The sequence below is a fragment of the Cylas formicarius genome, unplaced genomic scaffold, assembly GCF_029955315.1.
Source record: "Cylas formicarius isolate icCylForm1 unplaced genomic scaffold, icCylForm1.1 PGA_scaffold_6__28_contigs__length_40554024, whole genome shotgun sequence".
NCBI lineage: Eukaryota > Metazoa > Arthropoda > Insecta > Coleoptera > Brentidae > Cylas > Cylas formicarius.
This window is the reverse complement of record NW_026844347.1, coordinates 12,441,675-12,447,098: the sequence shown is the minus strand read 5'-3', so window position 1 is coordinate 12,447,098 and position 5,424 is coordinate 12,441,675. Positions and strand designations below refer to the sequence as shown.

The window sequence follows — 5,424 nt, the reverse complement described above, 5'->3', positions numbered from 1 at the left end:
TTTTTGTGTCGAAGTTTTTAATTAATTAATTTGATAAGACTTTTTTGATAATTTGATTTAAATAAAATAAAACAAAGAAATTTAAACTACAGAAAACTTTTCGTTACTGGGTATTGAAATAGGTAGCAAGATGGATTAGGAGAAGAAGATTGAAAAACTGTAAGGGAACCTGGCTATGCATTACGTTAAAGGGGATGAAAGATCATGAAGGAATAACAGCAGCTCCAAATCTTTTCCACGCATATGTAATAGGAAGGATTCGGTATAGCTAATTTTTTAGGGAGGCTCAGAGAGTGCAGATCATTGTGTTAAAGCTAAACAGTGTTCCAAAATTAACACCATTTTTTTAGTAAATTGTTGACTACCCTGAAAAATTTTTTAGGGAGGCTCAGAGAGTGCAGATCATTGTGTTAAAGCTAAAGAGTGTTCCAAAATTAACGCCATTTTTGTAGTAAATTGATGACTACCCTGAAAAACGAACACTTCTAAAGCTGGAAGTTTAGGGATAGTTTTGCTTAGTGTTATACGATATAACAATTCTTTTTCGTTATTGAACCGTATTTCGAAAATAATAAAAGTTTAGCAGCCACAAATTTTTATTCAAAATATGATCGGCATGGTTATTTAACTTCTAGGACTAACTATAAAGAGAGTAATTGGAAAATTCAAGCAGATTAGTAATGCTAAACATACTGGTCGTGCAAATACAAGTTGTTCAAAAGTCAATATCGAAGCGGTGCTTGAGAGTGTGACAGTGTAGGAACATCAAGAATTACAAATTCTAAGAAGCCTTCTACAGCGTACACTTACTGAAGAACTGCATTTCCATGCTTACAAAGTTTAATCGATACAGGACCTGAAGATTAATGACCATGAACAGCAAAGAGAGTTCTTTGAATGGATTATAGAACATCAACAAGAAGATGCCGATTTTTCAAAAAATATAATTTTTAGCCATGGTATGAAGCATATTTTTAACTTGATTGATTTGTTAACCTTCAAAATTGCCGCGTTAAGTGCTAGTCATCCAAAAACAAATTAATCCTCAACGTGTCATTGTTTGGTGCTCATTTTGGGCTTGAGGCATCATTGGACCATACTTTTCGAAAATGATGAAGCAGTGAATATTGCTGGTGCTCGATATAGTGATATGATGACATGTTTTATATATACAATTAAACATAACTTTATTAGAATAAAACGGAAAAAACAAACCACATGTTTTTTATGAAAAGTTAATATAATTTTTTTAATGTTTGCTTTGTTAAAGCTTTCCAGATTCGTTCTTAGTCTTTTCAGAATGCGACCAAGAGAAAGTTGCATGCTGGTTGGTCAATAGAATAATCTGTCCACTATTACAGGCCTACGGAGTAGTAAAATCAATTTTGAATAATATAAATTAATTTATCGAAAGCATAAGGTCCCCTACGACTAAACGAAACTAAAACCAATTTCATACTTGAAAAAGAAAAGTAAATATTTATTCATATGTATATATCAAAAAGATCTGGAATAAAATTCCATTCAATATTAGAGAGAAAACTGTTAATTATGTCATGAGAGGAGGAGAGGAAACGTTAATTGCTAAATCTAAATAGTTACAATTTTGGACGTTCATAATATTGTAGACCATTGACAACTGACTTTGGTATCTTTCCTGAGTTAACAGGTCTCTGACATCCGAATGACGATACAGTAAAGTACTAAATGAAGTTGCTAGTCTTAGATAGAAAAATTTATTTATTGATCGACTCCAAAAAAAAGCAGCTTTGTGTCCTCCAAGTCAACAGAAAAAAATAATATCCAGAGTTCTTAGCTGTTTTTGCAAAGCTAGTAAATCCATTGGAGCGTCAGTAAGGAATATCTTGTCATTGTACGTTTCTCGGGCACCAGAAGAAATTTCTGGGGCGCACGACACAATGTTTTCCTTGGACCTACATTCCAGCTCCAATATGTTTCGTTAGGGGATCTTGGCGAAATTTCAAGTCGACAGCTGCGCCTTTCGGACACTTACGTTATTTGTTAGCGATGCCTAATAAACTGCCTTATGGGAAGTTTACAGATGCAAAAAAAGGAGAAAAGTTTGATAATTTTAGCTCCAACGGTTCAATATATATTTAGAGTATAGAATACATAAAGAATATATATAGAACAACCTTTATTGAGATATAAAATTATTGTAAGAGCCAAAATTCGATCTTAGTGCTTGGGTGGTCCACTACAAGCAAGCTTTAAAATTGACGAAAAATAAATAGTAAGTGCATTCGAAAGCGGTGAATTTCTCCTGACAGAAGACGCCGCCGTCAATAGCAGACCGACATATATCTCAAGTTAGAAGAACGGCATAGTAAAAAGACGATCAATTCCCGCATTGTGCGAGAGCAACTTAGCCGCAAAAATGTCGATATCAAGCATACGTCCGTTTGCCGAACGTAGATACGGCAAGACAATGGCAGAAATTAAAAATTCAACTGGTCGTCAATCAAGATCAACTGAAACGATGGCCAGTGTCTATGCAACGTGGGGTTAGGATCTTGCAGAAGGCAGGGGCGACTCGCATCCAAGGTGCGTGACGCAGTTGTTTAAAAGGAGATATTTTTAATTATTTTTAGATTTTTAAATTAAATTAAATGTATGGAACCAACACCTTACAACAAATTAATTAATAACAATTAATAATAATTAATGATAATAATAATAATAAAGGATTTATTTCTGCACACAATGATAATGTATAATACAGATGAGGCGGTATCTAATCAAGTTGCTTTAAGAAAAGCATGAAACTATGCATTGAGGAAGGATTGATTGGTAATTTATTAAAAATGGTGGTGGCAAAAATATTGCAAACATTTTTATTAGAATAGACTGATTAAATGAACAAAAATCGAACTCTATTTTAAACACTCTGTACATGATCCTGTTCATTATGCCATCAATAGAGTGTAGAGGATGAACCTCGCAGGTGAATGGCAAGCCCACAAGACTACACTACCTTTATCATGCTCTACTCTAGGGGTTAAATAGTTGGGATTACAATGCTGGTTTACAGGGCTTAAAACGTGTATAATTCCATCGAAATTAAACGTGTCTTGTCACTGAAAAGTACATTTCTCTAGTAAGCAGTTCATATGTTGATATATTTAAATTATTTCTTTCATTGAAATATAGTATTATCAACGAAACTGTGCTGGGAATTAACAACAACATTCGAGCAATAGCAGCTTATTTTAATATATTTTAAAAAGCTCTTACAATTCGTGATGTTTGTCTTTTTTCCTGAAACCACTACACCAACCAGAAAATGCATTAAAATATTTTTGTTCCAATACCTCTGACGCTCAAAAACCTGCAAGTAACAAAACGTCAAACTATAAAATCAAAATGGCTGAATAAGTGAAATTCATAAAAATTAACAAAATAAAAACAGAAAATAATGGTGAGTAATAAGTAAATCAGGTTACAGAGATAAAAGATAAAATGCAATACTTTTAATTTTTTAAATTACTCTAGCCTTGGTTCAAGAACATCTGGACGGTATAAAAAAATGATTCAGGTAGTGTTGGTTGGCTAGTCTAGCAGCTCCAGAAATAAATCTATTGATGTAGTATGTTGTAGGGTGAACGTGCTCCAGTTGTTTTGGTAGGAATATATATGCAGGTCAATTTTATCAAGAATTCCATAGACAGCAGTTTTTCCATGAACAAAGTTATAAGAAAGTACTTCAGTATCAGTGGTTGAAAATGTGTAATTTATAAGTAATTTGGTTGAAAATATGTATGCCTCCCAAAACTCCCAAAGGACCTAAGAGATTTTAGTAGCGAAAACATTGACCTATAGATTGTATCCTTTTTACCATAAAAATGCAACTTGAATAAGTTGAAGCTATTTGTGTATTTTTTGGTAAACTTATTGTTAAAAAAAGTTTTCCTTTCAATTATATGTAAGGTAATTCTCAATCGCATTGTTTGTTTTCAATGGTGTAAGTCTGTCCACTTTCTCTTCGTCTGGAGATCTCTTGGTTTTAAAGATTAAAAAAAATTCTTCAAAATTGAGCTGGCTTTTTAAATCTCTGACCACACGATTTGCTTTTCTTCCCCATTTTATGCGCGAGAGTCACAACCTTATAAGTTTTTATCTATCTATCAACTTTTAAACCGTTAATGCTGCTGCCGTGGTGAATTCAAATTTAATTCAACCATTTTGTATTTTTCTGTCTGCAAAAATGGTTGCGAGTTATATCTTTTTATAAGGTGTAATTATACATTTGTGAGTTATTTATTATTTATTATGTTATTTATTTTATTATTTTTAATTGTTCTATTTTCAGTATACATAATCCCCAATAGATCAGAGACAATCCACTGCTCATATTTAAATCCAAAAGTGCATAAGAAAAAATAAGAAAATGTAGATTCAGGTAAGAAGAAGACACATTAATGAAAATATCCTGAGTAATTTTTTTGGGACGATTTTTAAATCGATTAGTACATTGTCAAGAATTTAATGGTGGGCATTTTCAAAACCCAATAAAATAATTTCTTCTTCATAATATAAATTTTCTCTTAATTTTTGCCCTAAACAAAACTTTATCTTGAGTTCTCGTTTTGTGTAAATATCCAATAAAAACTGCGCAATGTTCACTTTCTTTACTGATAAAAATGTAATTTTCACAATTTAAGAATTTTACGGGAACTAGCTATTTGCCTATTGATTTAAAAATTAAATTTGTTTTTTATTCTTTAGCACATGAAAAGTAAGAGCTAGAGGATGTAACATGAATTATGACTGAAATGGTTTTAAAAAATGATGTTCCCTTTAAAAAAGGAATATGGCATCGACATTTACTTCTTGACCCATCTTGTATATTTCCTGTTTACTGCAAAAAATCGGGATGATGATGATTTTTAAATAAATTTGTTCCATATTTTAATCATTCCCCGTATATAGTTTGATATGCACTTTTGTTTAATAGATTAATTATATATAATACATAGAGCGAAGAACATATTGAAGTGATAATCCAGATTTTATAAATTTTGGATTCGGTTGGCTTTCTCTCTGTATCCTTTAAATGTTGTTTTTATGCAAACATGCATATGTCTTGCATGTGCCTTTTTGACTTTTTGTTTTGACTGTAATCAGTCGGAATAAAAAAATAAACTAAATTATCCATCAAACATCAAACATCAAGCATTCCTGCAGCTGCTCTAACCTAACCTACACGTTCATAAAGTTTTAATTACAGGACGCTCTTTTACGGAATACGATCTAAAAAACTCGTACCATCTAAAACCGAATCGTTATTCATATTATATCCTGTCGTCAATTTCAATAGCAACCGCTTTACCGTCGGTCGTAAACAAGATTTAACTACACGTATTAATTCGGCGCCCATGGCCCCCAAGATTGGTCGTTGCGCTA

At 32.3% G+C, this 5,424-nt stretch overlaps 1 pseudogene; it reads right to left on the bottom strand.

The window, feature by feature from the left end:
- Positions 1 to 402: 402 nt before the first annotated feature.
- Positions 403 to 1,160, bottom strand: LOC132702791 (uncharacterized; annotated as a pseudogene).
- Positions 1,161 to 5,424: the final 4,264 nt, after the last annotated feature.